The following is a 20254-nucleotide window of genomic DNA, read 5'->3' on the forward strand; positions in this document are numbered from 1 at the left end:
AAGCATTAGAATACAACTATATATCAGATTACACATATTGCAAAAGTCACAAAAAGTCATGAATTTATCTTTTTGGCCACTACATGCCCTGTATATAATAGGTACAGGGAACAGTCAGAAGAGCCAGAGCTTGGAAAGCAAGCCTGGCCCCAAATGACATATTTTTTGGCAAAGAAGGAATATGCAAATGATTTGGGGAAATATTGTTTTAATTATTTAAATATTGATTTATTATTTTATTCTTGATAAATATAATAACAATAATAGCAACAACAAAGATACTGAATGACAGGGATAGAGATGAGCACTTACTGAAATTTTACAGACCTCATAAAATACTTATAAAGTAGGCAATTCTATTCTCCATCTTAAGAGATGACAACTGAAACTCTTGAGAGGCCACAGAGCTTACTTAAGATCAATGTGTTATAAATGGTGTACAAGAGATCTGACTCCAGGTCTGATTCCAAGGTCTGTGCTCTTAGGCCCTAGATAGGGGTGCAGGGATTGTACTATTGCCCTTATATAGCAAACCATTTTTTTTTCCTTCTACCATATTAACAGTAATTCTCAGGAACTGCTGAGACATGACTTAATAAGCAAAAGAGGAGGGGTGCAGATGAGGGAAGGACACCAGAAGACAATGTAAGCTCTGTACCCAACTATTGGTATTAGAGTGAAAAAGATCAACTAGCTTTGCTTCAGCACATCAACAAATCACCAGTGCTTCGATTATTCATATCACTGACTGCTGACAGATTTGTTACTGTTTAGTGTCTGGAGTGAGTGTTACAAGTCAGACAAGAGATTTTTTTCAATGGCTCCCTTTTGTAGCTTTACCAAGTTGTGTTTGTCACTGCAATCAAAACCACAAAATTCTGTAAAGCAACTATCCTTCGATTAAAAAATTTAAAACAAAACAAAACACATTGTAACTTGTTCCATGAGAGATCAGCTTGATCAGTCCATGAAGTTTAAATGAAGCCCTTCCTTTTTTCTTAAGAATTTTACCACATCCTTTTACATAACTAAGGGCATATTCAAAACCAGCTGGTCTACCCAACTGCTGAGGAGAACCTACAATTTTTAAAGTTAGACCATTTCAAGAATATTTGCTAAACGTGATAAAAATCTGTCCAGCATTAACTACACTTTATTACCTTTGCCATATCTCCATTACCATTTTCAAAAGATTAAAAATTCTCTAAACTGTACATTTTAACACTAGCCACTTGTTTTTTTTTGGAAAGAATCAAATTATTTTCTGTCACTTATCATTACAGTTCATAGTACAGAAATAAAATGGATTACCAAAAGACAGATTCTAGCTATTTTAGTTTACTGGTCTTTTGCGATGAACATAATTAAAGAGTTTTTTCTCCACTACAAGACTCATAGTAAAATGAACAGCAAATCTAAAAAGGTCAATTATTTTTCCAGCCCTTTTTAGTTTTCCATTACAGGAGAGGTAACGATCCTGAATCTGTCTGGTATATGGATTTGCCTCATACTATGTTCCATGTATCTCCTGCTAAACTGAATCTCAGATGAAAATTAAGATTATATTATTAAGGCTTAATCACATAGCTCAGCTTAAATCAGCTGGTTCTAAACTCACAGTAAGAAATACATTTTGAGGCGGTCCTAAGATGGCGGAGGAATAGGATGGGGAGACCACTTTCTCTGCCACAAATTCATTGAAAAAACATTTGAACGCTGAGTAAATTTCACAAAACAATTTCTGAATGCTGGCAGAGGACATCAGGCACCCAGAAAAGCAGCCCATTGTCTTTGAAAGGATGTAGGAAAAAATATAAAAGACAAAAAGAGAGACAAAAGAGGTAGTCCGGGGAAGGGAGTCTTAAAAAAGAGAGAAGTTTCCAAACACCAGGAAACACTCTCACTGGCGAGTCTGTGGCGAGCCTTGGAACCTCAGAGGGCAACATAACCGGGAGGAAAAATAAATAAATAATTAAAACCCACAGATTACGTGCCCAATGGTAACTCCCAGCGGAGAAGCAGCCGCAGACACCCGCAGATGCCCACATCTGCCACTAGCAAGCAGGGTCTGGGCAGGGAGGTACAGGCTGCATTGCTTACAGTAAGGACCAGGACTGAATGCCCCAAGGGCAATCTGAGGCAACTAACTTTAGATAGCAAACCAGACTGTGGGATAGCTATCCGGAGAAAAGCCTTAACCTAAGACACCACCAGGCCTGCTCACAGAACAAAGGACTGAGCAGAGCTAGCCGGCTGCAGACTGGCCCATCCCCCGCCGGAGAGGCAGGCAAGGGCAGCCAGAGCCAGAAGGAGGCAATCACGGCCCCAGAGAGGCATCATCTACCAAACTGCAAGCAGGCATCATTGCTAACCAAGACTTCTTGAGATTCTGGATGGTCGACATCCGCCGGGAGGGTCGCAACCAGAGATCAGCTCCCCAGAAGAGACACACGGCATACCTGAGAAGGTGCACTGGTTGTACACCCAGAAGACCGAGCGGCAGGGACAGGGGGAGGCCATAAGTTGCAGTTGTTCTCGCCAAGCACCTGGTCACTTGAGCTGCTCAGACCTAGGAAGGGCACAAACGCAGGCCCAACGAAGTCTGTGCCTTTGTGGAGTATCCAAGTACCTGAACTGAGTGGCTTAGACCTGGGAAGTGCATACAACCCAGGGCCAGCCTCAGACGGTTCCTGGCAGAGCAACCTAGAGCCTAAACAGTGTAGACAGAGAAAGCACACACGCCGTTCAGTTCAGTTCAGTTCAGTCGCTCATTCGTGTCCAGCTCTTTGCGACCCCATGAACTGCAGCATGCCAGGCCTCCCTGTCCATCACCAACTCCCAGAGTTCACTCAAACTCATGTCCATCGAGTCAGTGATGCCATCCAACCATTTCATCCTCTGTCATCCCCTTCTCCTCCTGCCCCCAATCCCTCCCAGAATCAGGGTCTTTTCCAATGAGTCGACTCTTTGCAAGAGGTGGCCAAAGTATTGGAGTTTCAGCTTTAGCATCAGTCCTTCCAAAGAACACCCAGGACTGATCTCCTTTAGGATGGACTGGTTGGATCTCCTTGCAGTCCAAGGGACTCTCAAGAGTCTTCTCCAACACCACAGTTCAAAAGTATCAATTCTTCGGTGCTCAGCTTTCTTCACAGTCCAACTCTCACATCCATAAATGACCACTGGAAAAACCATAGCCTTGACTAGACGGACCTTTGTTGGCAAAGTAATGTCTCTGCTTTTTAATATGAGTAAGTGTCTTTTAATTTCATGGCTGCAATCACCATTTGCAGTGATTTTGGAGCCCAAAAAAATAAAGTCTGACACTGTTTCCACTGTTTCCCCATCTATTTGCCATGAAGTGATGGGACCAGATGCCATGATCTTCATTTTCTGAATGTTGAGTTTTAAGCCAACTTTTTCACTCTCCTCTTTCACTTTCATCAAGAGGCTTTTTAGTTCCTCTTCACTTTCTGCCATAAGGCTGTGAGTGGGGGCAAACCCAGTGTGGCCAAGACACTGCGAGCACACGCCAGTGTTGTTTGCAGCGTCCCTCCCTCCCCACAGCATGACTGAACAAGTGAGTCTAAAAAAAGTGCCCACCACCGCCCCCTTGTGTCAGAGTAGAAATTAGACACTGAAGAGACCAGCAAACAAAAGAAGCTAAAACAAACAGAGGGAACTGCCTTGGAAGAGACAGGTGCAATAGATTAAAACTCTGTAGTTAGCACCGACTACATAGGAAGGGGCCTATAGATCTTGGGAAGTATAAGCCAGATTAAGGAACTATTTGAGAATGAACTGACCCCACACTGTCCACAACACCAGAGAAAGTCCAAGATATATTTTTACTATTATCATTTTTTAAATTAAAAAAAAATTTTATTTTTAAGTCCTCTATTACTCCTTTAATTTTCATTTTATAACCTATTACTTTGCAAAAAAAAAAAAGACCCTATTTTTTAAAGCAAACTTCATATATATATATTTTATAATTTTTGTGACTTTGTTTTTTTCTTTAATATTGTATTTTTGAGAATCTAACTTCTACTCTAGATTTTTAATTTTTGCTTTTTTGGTATTTGTTATCAACTTTGTACCTTTAAGAACCCGATCTTCAGTACCCATTTTTACGAGGGAATGAGATCACTGGCCTGATTGCTCTCTCCCCCTTTTGATTCTCATTTTTCTCCACCAGGTTGCCTCTATCTCCTCATCCACTTTTCTTCTCTACCTAACTCTGTGAATCTCTTTGTGTTCTGGACGGTGGCGCACACTTAGGGAACTGATTACTGGCTGAATCTGTCTCTCTTCTTTTGATTTCCTCCTTTATCCTCCTGGCCACCTCTGTCTCCTTCCTCCCTCTTCTCTTCTCTGTGTAACTCCGTGAACATCTCTGAGCGGTCCAGACTGTGGAGTGCACATAAGGAAGTGATTACTGGCTAGCTTGCTCTCTCCTCTTTTGGTTCCCCCTCTTATCCTCCTGGTCACCTCTATCTCCTTCTTCCCTCTTCTCCATGTAACTCTGTGAACCTTTCTGAGTGTCCATCAGTAGAGAAACTTCTCATCTTTAACCTAGATGTTTTATCATCGGTGCTATATAGTTGGACAAGTCCTGAGGCTACTGTAAGAATAAGACTGAAAACCAGAGGCAGGAGGCTCAAGTTCAAATCCTGAGAACACCAGAGAACTCCTGACTCCAGGGAACATTAATCGATAGGAGCTCATCAAATGCCTCCATACCTACACTGAAACCAAGCACCACCCAAAGGCCAACAAGTTCCAGAGCAAGACATACCCCACAAATTCTCCAGCAACACCAGAACATAGCCCTGAGCTTCAATATACAGGCTGCCCAAAGTCACACCAAACCCACTGACATCTCATAACGCATTACTGGACACTTCACTGCACTCCAGAGAGAAGAAATCCAGCTCCACCCACCAGAACACCGACACAAGCTTCCCTAAACAGAAGCCACCCGTTCAACCCCACCCACAGCAAGGAAACTCCACAATAAAGAGAACTCCACAAACTGCAAGAATATGGAAAGGCCACCCCAAACACAGCAGTATAAACAAGATGAAGTGACAGAGGAATACCCAGAAGGCAAAGAAACAGGATAAATGCCCACCAAACCAAACAAAAGAGGAAGAGATAGGGAATCTACCTGATAAAGAATTCTGAATAATGATAGTGAAAATGATCCAAAATCTTGAAAACAAAATGGAGTTACAGATACATAGCCTGGAGACAAGGATTGAAAAAATGTAAGAAAGCTTTAACAAGGACCTAGAAGAAATAAAAAAGAGTCAATATATAATGAATAATGCAATAAATGAGATCAAAAACACTCTGGAAGGAACCAACAGTAGAATAATGGAGGCAGAAGATAGGGTAACTGAGGTAGAAGATAGAATGGTAGAAATAAATGAATCAAAGAGGAAAAAAGAAGAACGAATTAAAAGAAATGAGGACAATCTCAGAGACCTCTGGGACAATGTTAAACGCCCCAACATTGAAATCATAGGAGTCCCAGAAGAAGAAGACAAAAAGAAAGACCATGAGAAAATACTTGAGAAGATAATGGTTGAAAACTTCCCTAAAATGGGGAAGGAAATAATCACTCACGTCCAAGAAACCCAGAGAGTCCCAAACAGGATAAACCCAAGGTGAAACACCCCAAGACACATACTAATCAAATTAACAAAGATCAAACACAAAGAACAAATATTAAAAGCAGCAAGGAAAAACAAAAAATAACACACAAGGGAATTCCCATAAGGATAACAGCTGATCTTTCAATAGAAACTCTTCAGGCCAGGAGGGAATGGCAGGACATACTTAAAGTGATGAAAGAAAATAACCTACAGCCCAGATTACTATACCCAGCAAGGATCTCATTCAAATATGAAGGAGAAATCAAAAGCTTTACAGACAAGCAAAAGCTGAGAGAATTCAGCACCACCAAACCAGCTCTCTAACAAATGCTAAAGGATCTTCTCTAGACAGGAAACACAGAAAGGGTGTATAAACTCCAACCGAAAACAATAAAGTAAATGGCAACGGGATCATACTTAACAATAGTTACCTTAAACGTAGATGGGTTGAATGCCCCAACCAAAAGACAAAGACTGGCTGAATGGATATAAACCAAGACGCCTATATATGCTGTCTACAAGAGACCCACCTCAAAACAAGGGACACAAACAGACTGAAAATGAAGGGCTGGAAAAAGATTTTCCATGCAAATAGAGACCAAAAGAAAGCAGGAGTAGCAATACTTATATCAGATAAAATAGACTTTAAAACAAAGGCTGTGAAAAGAGACAAAGAAGGACACTACATAATGATCAAAGGATCAATGGAAGAAGAAGATATAACAATATATGAATTTCACCTTTTTCTCAAGCACACATGTAACCTTCTCCAGGATAGATCACATCCTGGGCCATAAATCTAGCCTTGGTAAATTCAAAAAAATTGAAATCATTCCAAACATCTTTTCTGACCACAATGCAGTAAGATTAGATCTCAATTACAGGAGAAAAACTATTAAAAATTCCAACATATGGAGGCTGAACAACACGCTGATGAATAACCAACAAATCACAGAAGAAATCAAAGACAAAATCAAAATATGCATAGAAACGAATGACAATGAAAACACAACCCAAAACCTGTGGGACACTGTAAAAGCAGTGCTAAGGGGAAGGTGCATAGCAATACAGGCATACCTCAAGAAACAGGAAAAAAGTCAAATAAATAACCTAACTCTGCACCTACAGCAACTAGAAAAGGAAGAAATGAAGAACCCCAGGGTTAGCAGAAGGAAAGAAATCTTAAAAATTAGGGCAGAAATAAATGCAAAAGAAACAAAAGAGACCGTAGCAAAAATCAACAAAGCCAAAAGCTGGTTCTTTGAAAGGATAAATAAAACTGACAAACCATTAGCAAGGTGAAAAGACAGCCTTCAGAATGGGAGAAAATAATAGCAAATGAAGCAACTTACAAAGAATTAATCTCAAAAATATACAAGCAACTTCTGCAGCTCAATTCCAGATAAATAAATGACCCAATCAAAAAATGGGCCAAAGAACTAAATAGACATTTCTCTAAAGAAGACATACAGATGGCTAACAAACACATGAAAAGATGCTCAACATCACTCATTATCAGAGAAATGTAAATCAAAACCACTATGAGGTACCATTTCACACCAGTCAGAATGGCTGCGATCCAAAAGTCTACAAGCAATAAATGCTGGAGAGGGTGTGGAGAAAAGGGAACCCTCTTACACTGTTGGTGGGAATGCAAACTAGTACAGCCACTATGGAGAACAGTGTGGATATTCCTTAAAAAACTGGAAATAGAACTGCCATATGACCCAGCAATCCCACTGCTGGGCATACACACTGAGGAAATCAGAATTGAAAGAGACATGTGTACCCCAATGTTCGCTGCAGCACTGTTTATAATAGCCAGGACATGGAAGAAACCTAGATGTCCATCAGCAGACGAATGGATAAGAAAGCTGAGGTACATATACACAATGGAGTATTACTCAGCCATTAAAAAGAATGCATTTGAATCAGTTCTAATGAGGTGGATGAAACTGGAGCCTATTATAACAGAGTGAAGTAAGCCAGAAAGAAAAACACCAATACAGTATAATAACACATACATATGGAATTTAGAAAGATGGTAACAATAACCCTGTATGCAAGACAGCAAAAGAAACACAGATGTATAGAATAGTCTTTTGGACTCTGTGGGGAGAGGGCGAGGGTGGGATGATTTGGGAGAACGGCATTGAAACATGTATATTATCATATGTGAAATGAATCGCCAGTCCAGGTTCGATGAATGAGATGGTGCTCTGGGCTGGTGCACTGGGATGACCCAAAGGGATGGGATGGGGAAGGAGATAGGAGGGGGGTTCAGGATAGGGAACACATGTACACCCATGGCGGATTCATGTCAATGTATGGCAAAACCAATACAATATTGTAATTAGCCTCCAATTAAATAAATATTAAAAAAAAAGAAATACATTTTATCTCAGGAAAGAGAATATGCACACACATACAAACTTATATGTTTGTAGCTGTGTATAAAATCCTGAAACAAAGGTTTACTGGCTTATATAATATGGAGAACTAAGTATGATTCTGCCTCTAAGTTAAATGGCCACCTAAACAAATTCTTGCCTGCCTTCAAATCTGAATCATCTGGTTTGAGCAATACTGATCTAAAATATCAGAAACATACTAGACCAATGCCACCTCATTCTGTATTTCTGAATGAAACTTGGAAGCTCAGCTAATATAACTAGAACCTCAATCAGTTAGCAGAGGTTTTATACTAAGAACTCATTGCTGATTTACAAAGTCAGCCTTCAGTCAGTTCAGTTGCTCAATCCTGTCCAGCTCCTTTTCACAGTTCCAGATATTTAAAATTACTCAAGTAATTTAAGTTTGGAAATGACAATTAGCCTTTTAAATTTTACTTTTACTCACTGCATCATGACTAACTACTATACCCCTCCTGTGAATTCCTGGAAAAACTTCTGCAGCACTTACTTACCCTGCAGTATTAATTAGCATGTAACAGGTATGCTTATGTTTATGTACTTGTGTAATCTGTTGATTGTAAATTTCAGACAGTACTGACCATATAAGCGGGTTTCTCCTAAGTGTCTCAAAGGCCTTGATACTTTACGTAGAGTAGTTTTTTGAATAAACGTGGCTGATATTTGGATGCTGGGAGAATTCAGTGCCAGTCTGGAAAGCACATTAGATTGCAAGTGCCTTGAAGGCATCAGTTCAGTTCAGTTCAGTTCAGTCGCTCAGTCACGTCCCACTCTTTGTGATCCCATGGACTGCAGCACACCAGGCTTCCTTGTCCATCACCAACTCCTGGAGCCTACTCAAACTCATGTCCATCACGTCGGTGATGTCATCCAACTATCTCATCCTCTGTTGTCCCCTTCTCCTTCCGCCTTCAATCTTTCCCACCATCAGGGTCTTTTCAAATGAGTTGGTTCTTTGCATCAAGTGGCCAAAATATTGGAGTTTCAGCTTCAGCATCAGTCCTTCCAATGAATATTCAGATTGATTTCCTTTAGGATAGCCTGGTTGTATCTCCTTGCAGTCCAAGGGACTCTCAAGAATCTTCTCCAACACCACAGTTCAAAAGCATCAATTCTTCGGCGTTCAGCTTTCTTTATAGTCCAACTCACACATCCATACATAAGTACTGGAAAAACCAAAGCTTTGACTAGAAGGAGACCTGTGTTGGTCAATTAATGTCTCTGCTTTTTAATATGCTGTCTAGGTGGTCACAGTTTTTCTTCCAAGGACCAAGTGTCTTTTAATTTCATGGCTGCAGTCACCATCTGCAGTAATTTTGGAGCCCCCCAAAATAAAGTCTGTCACTGTTTCCATTGTTTCCCCATCTGTTTGCCATGAAATGATGGGACCGGATGCCATGATCATTGTTACTGAATGTTGAGTTTTAAGCCAACTTTTTCACCTCTTTCACCTTCATTAAGAGGCTCTTTAGTTCTTCTTTGCTTTCTGCCATAAGGGTGGTGTCATCTGCATATCTGAGGGTATTGGTATTTCTCCTGGCAATCTCGATTCCAGCTTGAGCGTCATCCAGTCCAGCATTTCTCATGATGTACTCTGCATATAAGTTAAATAAGCAGGGTGACAATATGTAGCCTTGACATACTCCTTTCCTAATTTGAAACCAGTCTATTGTTCCATGTCCAGTTTTAAGTGTTGCTTCTTGACTTGCATACAGATTTCTCAGGAAGCAGGTAAGGTGGTCTGGTATTTCCACCTCTTAACGAATTTTCCACAGTTTATGGTGATCCACCCAGTCAAAGACTTTGGCATAGTCAATGAAGCAGAAGTAGATGTTTTTCTGGAACTCTTTTGCTTTTTTGATGATCCAATGGAAGTTGGCAATTTGATCTCTGGTTCCTCTGCCTTTTCTAAATCCAGCTTGAACATCTGGGAGTTCACGGTTCACGTACTGCTGAAGCCTGGCTTGCAAAATTTTGAGCATTACTTTACTAGCATGTGAGATAAGTGCAACTGTGTGGTAGTTTGAACATTCTTTGGCATTGCCTTTCTTTGGGACTGGAATGAAAACTGACCTTTTCCAGTCCTGTGGCCACTGCTGAGCTTTCCACATTTGCTGGCATATTGAGTGCAGCACTTTCACAGCATCATCTTTAAGGATCTGAAATAGTTCAACTGGAATTCCATCACCTCCACTAGTTTTGTTCATAGTGATGCTTTCTAAGGCTCACTTGACTTTGCATTCCAGAATATCTGGCTCTAGGTGAGTGATCACACCATCATGGTTATCTGGGTCATGAAGATCTTTTTTGTATAGTTCTTCTGTGTATTCTTGCACCTCTTAATAGCTTCTGCTCTGTTAGGTCCATACCATTTCTGTCCTTTATTGTGCTCATCTTTACATGAAATGTTCCCTTGGTATCTCTAATTTTCTTGAGGAGATAGATCTCTAGACTTTCCCATTCTATTGTTTTCCTCTATTTCTTTGCACTGATTGCTGTGGAAGGCTTTCTTATCTCTCCTTGCTATTCTTTGGAACTCTGCACTGAAATGGGTATATCTTTCCTTTTCTCCTTTGCCTTTAGCTTCTCTTCTTTTCTCAGCTATTTGTAAGGCCTTTTTGCATTTCTTTTTCTTGGGGATGTCAGCCTTGGAAAGGGGCAATTTGTTTCTTTCCTACCTGCTTTTTAATATTCTTAAAATTGTTATCCATTTATTCATGAGAGCTATTAGAACTGGTGGTGTTCCATGAACATCTACTCTTTTAAAGTGCCCACATATTTTTCATGCTGGAGAAGCCTAGACATCCCCTTGATATAAGAAATCAGGAAACCAAAATTTAGAGGAGATGATTTGCTGGTGGTTACACGGCCAGTCAACAGCAAACTAACCTAAAACCCAGTGTCTGACTTGTGCTCTACTGTGCTGCTGGGGCCGGAGAAGACAATGGCACCCCACTCCAGTACTCTTGCCTGGAGAGTCCCATGGATGGAGGAGCCTGGTGGGCTGCAGTCCATGGGGTCGCTAAGAGTTGGATAAGACTGAGTGTCTTCACTTTCACTTTTCACTTTCATGCACTGGAGAAGGAAATGGCAACCCACTCCAGTGTTCTTGCCTGGAGAATCCCAGGGACGGGGGAGCCTGGTGGGCTGCCGTCTCTGGGGTCGCACAGAGTCGGACACGACTGAAGCGACTTTGCAGCAGCAGCAGCAGCAGTGCTGCTGGGGCAGACTCTGTAGGGTGTCCAGTGGGAGCCCTTCCATTTTCCAAAGAGATTCCCTAGCTCATTTCTGCTTCAAGGAAAAGGACTACAAGCCCCAAGCCTCCTGCAATGCCTCTCAATGGAGATGACTTTGAAACCTATATAAAGAGACACCATGAATCAGGCAGGGAGGATGGGAAAGATCTTTTGAACAAGTAATCCAAGAAATAAGCTGGAAAGGATGAACATCTAACTCAGTAAAGAGAAGGAGGAAGTACATTCAAAGCAGAAGGGACACCGTATTTGAAGCCCGTGACAGAAGAAGGATGGTTAGAGTTGAGGAACTCTTAGAGAACATGAGAGGTGATAAGGCCAGTCTTGTAGCGGCCAAGTGGGGCTTTCTATCCTTTTTTTTCTTTTCCTGAGGAACAAATAAATCTCCTGAAGCATCTGGCACCATGTCTTAGGTTACCAGGTTTAAAAAAGAAGACATCCCCAGAGAGAAGATGAGACTCTACAGAGGACGGTCCTAGAGAAAAGGCATGCAGGCATAGGGTGGGATGGGGAATTGGGGAGCAAGAGCCCCTCTTAAGTTCTGCTGGCCAAACCTCAGGAAGACCCTCAGGGAGACTAGGAGACCTAACTCTGAGAGAAGCAGTAATTTGAGAAAACACTTCTGCAGTCTGCCCTGGAAAGCTCAGAAAGCACTGCTCCAGTGTTGTTCTACTCCCGCTGGCCTGCCTGGAAGATCAACTTCATCTTCTTTCCTGCAGTTTGGGTTTGTGTCCACCTGAAGAATGTGTCCCTTCCCACCTTCCCAAACACACACACATTCCTCTTCCCCTGGGGTCCATACATAAGGAGTGAGGAGACTCAAAATATCACAAAGAGACAAGTAAATGAAAGAGAGCGGAATGAGGTCACAGCAATATGATACACAAACTCTCCTGTTACAACCCAATGTTTCTAATTAAAAAACAACACACAAGTGAAAAAAAGGACCTAGGTTTCAAAACCATTTTAGCAGCTAAAGTGATCAGAGTTTCAGACTGGCAATAAACTTACTTTCTTTAGAGGAATTTCATTAAGATAAATTTTATAGATATAAATGAAGCTATAAACTCAACCTCCTTAACACCCAGCACTGAAGATCTCTAACTTATGCCACTTACTGGGATGGGAACTTCTTCCATAATCTTACCCTCTTTATCAAACTCTGTTAGGATACAAAAGCACAAACTCTGTATCATACTCAAACAACAAAGATCTGTGGAAAACAGTGTTTTATAGATTGCCTACTTCCAGATTAAGTAATAATCCAGAGTATAATGTGTTCTCTAATCCTGTTCAACCCAATTTATATGATAAAATTGCACCCCAGCAGACATATCTCTACTGGTATGAGGTAACTTCCTTCTGCTTTTGTTCCCGCACCAATTTAGGCATCTGCTATTCTCCCTTTAACAAGTTAAACATATAAAATGAAGTAAAATGTACTAAGTCTACTTTGTAGTAAAATGAATTTCAGAGCCAGAGCTTCCCCAGGAACATTCTCAAGACCTATTCCAAGACTCTTTTGGGCAGAGGTCATAAGAGCTTGGATTCTCCAACTTTTCTTAGTCTCAGTTTGCGGGTCTGGAATACCATCTGTTCTAAGGGCTCAACCAACTTCTCTTCCTCCTTAGTGTTCAGGATTCCCTTAAGTCCAGGACCCAGAATTCTTCTCTCTATACCTCATGCTTCCCTTTACCCACAGTACAGACTGCTTTCTTTGGTCAGTCAGGGTCCTTCTCTTTTCCTCAAGAGTTACGGCTACTACTCTTAGACATTCAGATCTTATAGGTTAGTTTCTGCCCAGGTTTCTGGGCTGGAGAATTTTTGGTGAGTGATGAGAACAAGGAAGTTATTTAATGATATCCACAGTGTGTGGAAGGGGATGGTAGAGGAAGTATTAGTTCCTCACCTAAGGCAGCCTGGCTGTTTAGAACAGGAAGGTCATACATGTTGGTGTTTTATGTATGTGCTTATATATGTATGTGCTTATATGTGCTTACATGTAATATGGATGAGAATTAACTATATCAGGTATTAATGATCAAGAATTACATGACTAAATGGTGAAAATGTAGAAAGAGCACTGGAAGAGAGTCAGGAAAACTGTGATGTGGTCCTAAGGAATTACGACCAAGTCCATTGATTTTAGAGGTTACTCTTCTTCTCTAGGCTTCATTTAGGTAATGAAGGAATTGAACTAGATCAATTCTAAGACACTTTTCAATTCTAAAATTATGGCTGAAAATTGTGTTTCAGATTAACTTCATCTCAGTTGCTATTCAGCATGGTCACCAGCTTAACATTTAAATACTAAATAGCAAATAATTATTTGAGAAAGCTAATGTATTATTGGCTCTAACAGGTCAGAATCATCTGGAATTCAGCTTGGAAGAGTAGTTTAAAAACTACATAGGAAACACAAAATTTAAGTTCTGAGGGTAAGACGCAGTTCTATTATACATAATTATTTCAGCAGCAAATGGGATGTAGTAGTCCCTGCAGAGTCAACACTTGGTGCCTGAAAACACGTGTTTTTCATAAGCACACAAGTCCAAAAGTTGTCTACTTCATATAATTTTAGTAACATATTCTGGCCAGCATCAATACAAGGACATGACAGATTAATTTTTCTTCTTCAGTGTCCAAGAAAACAGGTCCTTTGGATTGACTATATTTGGGAAAAACTACAGTAATGCTTTAGGAATAACTATCTAGGTCCTTTGAAAAAATAAAAATGACTGTATAATATTTATCCTGAAATACTAGTCATAGACAAATAAGCTTTTTAAATATCCTTAACTACAGGATCCAGATACTGAACATATAGCACTGTGATCCGTGCCTAAAATATCCCTCATCTCCTGCTTATTTCAGAGAGAGAAATGAGAATGGGATCAATTTCTCCATATTTATAATTTCAGGCAACCACATAGGTTGGCAATATTTCAGGTGACCCTTCTGACCCAGGAAAGGGTATTACATATCAGATACTTTAAAGAAAAAGCAAAGTAGGGAACATCTGGTATTTTGAATACAGTCTGACTTGATTTGGATACAATTTACATCTGGAAGATATTATTCAGTATTCATAGTGAGATCATCTGATTCATGCTGTTTTCATAACCAAATTTCCCTCTGGAGCAAAAAATCATATGTGGTTACTAAACACACAAGTGTTACTAAGAATTCTTTAATCACCTTGGAATGAAGCTGACCAAGGTAGATTATATGAAATACATATATATTCTTTCTCTGTACATGTACACATCTATTCATCCACATATATATATGTATACACACATATATTCATATTACACCCAGGTATTTTAGATCTTGTTCACAGAAGTGAATATTCCAGACAAAGGAATTAAATTTCTAAATAAATAATTCTTCTCAGCATATGGCTCTTCTAGAAACCTGGTATAATCTTTGAAGTTTCCCCTCAACCCAACTTCAAATTGGTATGTTTTCATTAATATCTAACATAAGAGTTTAAACTGTTTTAGTTTTTTAGCTCAATGCCTGTTTCCCAATATCTACTAAGATTCTCAGTGACCACCCACCACCAAAAAAAAAAAAAGGTCAGAGTACACAGAAAACCAGACTTAAACATAAAGACTTCAACTTTCATATAGTTTGTCAAGTTTTTTAGGTGGGAATACAAAGAAGTAACTTATTGTGATTAAGAGGTATGATTAATCATTCCTAGTAAAATTGCGGTTGTTTTTTGCTTTGCTCAGAAGAACAAAAACTTTCCATCTCTCACTTAATTCAGAAATACATGAGAAGCATGAAGAAGAAGTCATTACACTTACCTAGTTACCCAAACTTGGGCATGCAGGCCTCTTTATCCTTGTCAAAGTCAGGCTTTTAATGTCCAAGTTCTGTTAAAAACTACACTTTGCTCTTACATCTCCACTTTCCTGTTGATGTCCAAATTTCTATCACATCAACCTGGGCTCACACTCTCCAAACTGATCACTCCCTTCATGTAAGGTCATAGCGCTGCTCCCCAAATTATTTTAATAAAACCCAAAGGTGATGGTAATATTACCCTTGTTAGATACTTTCAGTGAGTTCAGCCTGGCAGAGAAAGGCCTTTCAACTTGGCACCACCCTCGATCCTACAACTCCCTTCCTCGAAGCCCTCCCCCTCCAGCCATGCTCTGCTTCTAGATGAGCTTTTCCCTTGCCTGGATCTCATTCCTCTTCTCCTTCATCTGTATATACCCAATTCAAACAGCAGTTACTCTGTATCCTTCCTGAACCATCCTCAGCAGAGTTCTTCTGAATTCCATTGGTCTTAGTTCAAATTCTATTATTTAGCCCTTTTTTTTCTATACTATGATACTCATTTACTCCACTGGACTGAGTTTCTAGTTCATATTTGAATTCCTGATGCCTGCTGCAGAGCCTGAGATTTGTAGAAATGCCAGAAAGTATTATCTACTTTTTTAATACTTGCTTTAATTTAATCAAATCATTTATGACATAGCACCAAGGAATTTCCATTACTTTTCACAAAAAAATAAATAAAGATTTTAAAAGGGCTCTGGCAGGGGTGGTGGTGATAATAACTGCAATGGCAAATAGTTATTGAGCCATTATATTGTCAGGCATGGCTGTAAATTTTCACTTGGGTCATCTCATTTTATACTCATAACAATGCTATGAAACCTGTTAATTATTTCTGCATTTTCATCCAGGTGAAGAAACTAAAGCAGAAAACTGCTGACAGGTCTAAGGTCAGCTGCACCGCAGAATGCCTGTTCTTAACCACTAGTGCCTACGTACAGATCAGGAACATGCAAAGACCTCGGGTCAGATAAATATTTAATATATTAATCCTTTTTAAATAGAAAGAAATATAAATTTTAATTTGAGATCAAAATATTATACCAAGATAAAATAATCAAGTAAGGATCTTTAGTTGTCAGGACCACTTATTCAGAAGCAAGTGGAAATAAAACTCTTCATAACAGATTCTAGAATTCATTTTCACATCCTTTCAGCTTTTCAGTGCATGAAGTACAAAGGCAGAGCCCTTCGTGAAACTATATCACAAAATCCACTGTGAGACAAATGAACTGACATTTTTTTGTTCACATATAGTAGTAAATCATCACTAACAAATCACTGTGATAAGAAGGAAAAGAAAACAAGTGATCTTTCAGTCTAAACAGTTCATAATAAATTCTATTCTGGAGGTACTGGGTCAATATTCCTGGAACTTTAACAAATTAAATAGATAACTCCCACTCAGTCTTTCTCTACATTCTTTAAGGCAGTACCAGTCTTAGGTTAAGTGATATAAGGACTGTAACCAAGGCAATTTCTCTACTTTGGTCTGGGATATAATCAAATTGTAAGTTACTTAAAACATCTACACAACCTCAATAAATACAGTAACATTTTTGACGAAGACCAGAAGTAGATCCTGCTGCTTTTTTCTAGGAAACAATAATGAATTGTAGTTTTGTTAGGGTACCTTAAAGCAATTCTCATTATGCTTTTTCTTAATGACCACTGGTAGTTGTGAAGGTGGAAGTGGTAATAAAAACACCTCAACTACTATTTGTTAGGGGCTTTCCTGGTAGCTCAGCTGGTAAGACATCTGCCTACAGTACAGGAACCCAGGTTCAAGTCCTGGGTCGGGAAGATCCCCTGGAGTAGGACATGGAAACCCACTCCAGTATTCTTGCCTGGAGAATCCCATGGACAGAGGAGCCTCGTGGGCTACAAGTCCATAGGGTCACAAAAATAGAGTCAGACACAACTAAAGCGACTTAGTATGCACGCACACCATTTGTTAAGACACGAATACTTACCAAGCACAATACATACATCACCTGATTGAATTTTCAAGACAACTGATGGGAAAGTGTTATTACTCCTATTTCACAAATAAAGACACTGAGACTTGGAGAGATTAAGTAATTTGTCTAAGACTATCTTGTGGGCAATCTGCCAAAAGCTGACAGAGCTGATTTGAATCTTGGCCTTTCTAACTCCAAATCCTGAGCTTAACTACAAAATCACTATTTTTTCCTCTAAAATGAGACTCTGAAGATAAGTAATAATTTAAATGAGTCATATTCCTCATCTGTAACTTCTGTAGAACAATAGACTTTCATCTGAAAGACTGTCTATTTGTTACCAGCCAGGAATTCCTCCTTCCTAGACAAACCTGAGACTGATTATAAAAACCCGAGTGTCTGCTAACCACCTGCACTACACAGAAAGCCCTGAGGTGATCATTCACACATACAAGAGGACCCTCAAAAGTATGGGGCATAAGTCAAGGAAACATCCAGGGTCCTGATGTAAAATAGTTCTCTTACAATGTTTTAGGAAGAGGAAAAAAAATGTTTTAAAAGAAACAACGAAATGCAAATGAACAAGTTAATTCTCAAAGTAGAAAGATCTTTATTCAAAACAAGTAGGTTTATCACTAGTACTGAAAATTATTAACTATATTGTATAGAAGATTCCATATATTTATGCAGTGTCCAGGGGTAATATAATGAAGCAAAAACTGCAATAATTCTTTTTTTTTTTTTCCCAAATCACTAGATTCCTAGTGGAAAACCTCTGTATTACTTTCAAATTACTCCAAAATTTGGGGGCTGGAAATAACAAACATTTATCATCTTATAGCTTTCTATGGGTCAGGCAGGTGGGAGTGGCTTATCTAGGTGGGCTGGCTCAGAGACTCTTGCAAGGTTGCAGTCAGGGGTCAACCAAGGCTGTAGTCACTCAAGGCTTGACTGGGGAAGATCCACTTTTAAGCTCTCTCACACTGGCACCTATGACATGGCAGCAAGTTTTCCCCAGGCCAAGCAAACCACAGAGAGTGAGTGTACCCAAGATAGAGGCTGAAGTCTTTAATCTTCGAAGGGATGTACCATCACATCTGCCATGTTACATTCCTTGGCAGCTACTGACCAGGACCAGCCCACACTCAAGGGAAGGGGAACACAAAGGATTATGAATTCTAGGAGGTGGGATCAACGGGGGCCATCTTGACAGCCTCTATTCTGTTTTGATTTTAAATGCTAAGACTAAGTGATCTGTAATGACAGACTTTACAAAGGGAGGGGATATAAATGTGCTTATCTACCACCCTTGCCTCTATTTTTTTCCACTTCAAATATTTAAGTCTCTATCCACCCCAATGGGCAGAGTAAACAAAACTCTGCTCTTTCCTTATAAATGCTCTCATTTTATTCCCCTCAGTTTAACTGTTCACTCAGTCAAGATCAGGGAACAATCTTTCAGAAGACACAGTAGAATGATTTTGTCTCTCATCTTATTCTCTAGCCATCTCAACATACATACACACTTGTGTACACACATACATACATACTTGTTTTAGAACACAGTCACAAACCAGAATACAAACGATCAGGTTTGACTAGCAAGAAATTTCTAGAAATACATTCAAAAGAAAAATTTCACAATTTTTATAATATGTCATAGTCCTCCTTAATGAACAGAGGATAAAACTGGAAAAAGACTGATATAAACCTTATTTTATTATATAACTTTTCTGGTGATGAAAAGGAAAAAATATATAGTACTTCTTTGTGATATCAGAATGTAAATTACTTGATTCAAATTAGGTATGTTTATAGGCAGCAGTTCATAACTAACTTTTCAGTACTGTATACTTTTTCAGAACCTAATATATCCTCACAATATTATTGGAGACAAAATAATTTAGTTGTTTTTTTTTAAGATTGCACTTATTTTAGGTAAGTAAATTATAAAAAGAAATGTATTGCATCTGTTCAGTTTATGCTGGTTCCTTATAAACATTTTTCAAATTTACTACTATCAAATTATTTCTAAACTCTTACATGAAGGCAGTCACCTGAGCTGTTCACCAATTCTGTGAATTCTATTCAAAAAGAGCCTCCTCCTAACTCTGTTACTTTGAGAAAGACAATGCAGACTATAAAAGTGTCACAGGCTACAGCTGCCGACGAAATGATTTTTTAATTAGGATTGGCTGAGCTCTGGCTCAGTGGAAAGACTTTGTAATGCATGTGCTTTTATACACAGGCCTCAGAAACTCCCAATTATCAGCTATAAAAGGTATTTTTAAAATGTGATTCCAAAAGGCGTCTGTAAGAGTCTCCTAAAAGAATCTAGATCATGACAAACAATTCTAATTTGGTCTTGTGTCACTAACTCCACAGCTGGCTCAAAGAGTGGATTCCACAGATATTGCTATTTATTGAGAAGCCTTTTTAAAGACTGTACATACCTAAACTTGAATATTCCCATCATTTTTTACCAGGCTTAAGGGCTACAGTATTTCTTTAGGAGTATAATTGAGGAGTAAGGATGACTATACAATTAAGTGATGTCTTGACATTGACTGTCTACCTAATCAGAGCACATGCAGAAAAGAGAACAGTACAGGCATGTTCTCAGAGACAGAATGAAGGGAAAGGCCTGTGGCACTGGTTTGAAAGAGCTGTTAGAGCAGGCTGCCCAGGCAAGGACAAGCATCCAAGGGAATCTGGAGAGGAAAAGCCCGATGAGGAGAAGGCACAGAAAATCTGGGGTAAAAGGTGTCAAAAGACCATCTTTTTATTTTCCACTTTGCCCAGGATTGGCATTCAGGTGTATTTAGAGCAAAAGTAAAGTTTTACTTCAAAGCAGGATAGTCTAACCCACAGCTTGCAGCCAAGCCCAGACTACCTCAGCTAGACTCCAGTGTGATGTTTTCTCCTCTAAGTCAAGAGATGACATTAAATAAGAATCACGATTAGGCGAGAGATATAGATCCTCAGCAGTAGATTAGGTTCCCGTACAAGCTCAGCGGCACACTTCGAAATTCAAACGTGTAATCTAGGAAAATCACAAATCATATACCTTAGCTTTATTCTAGAAGAGTCAATGC

The 20254-nt window shown here is 39.5% G+C and overlaps 1 protein-coding gene across 4 annotated transcripts in view; it reads right to left on the bottom strand.

The window, feature by feature from the left end:
- TES (testin LIM domain protein) overlaps positions 1-20254 on the bottom strand; it is a 56012-nt gene that overhangs the window by 24334 nt on the left and 11424 nt on the right. The window contains exon 1 of one of the 4 annotated variants that reach the window (XM_010804218.4): positions 15159-15372. The exons of the other annotated variants lie outside the window; for them this stretch is intronic. The gene's annotated coding sequence lies outside the window, so the exon portion shown is untranslated. Of the gene's footprint in view, positions 1-15158; positions 15373-20254 lie in introns of those variants that run through there. 4 annotated transcript variants of the gene reach the window in all.

This window comes from Bos taurus, chromosome 4, assembly GCF_002263795.3.
Source record: "Bos taurus isolate L1 Dominette 01449 registration number 42190680 breed Hereford chromosome 4, ARS-UCD2.0, whole genome shotgun sequence".
NCBI classification, from domain to species: Eukaryota; Metazoa; Chordata; class Mammalia; order Artiodactyla; family Bovidae; genus Bos; species Bos taurus.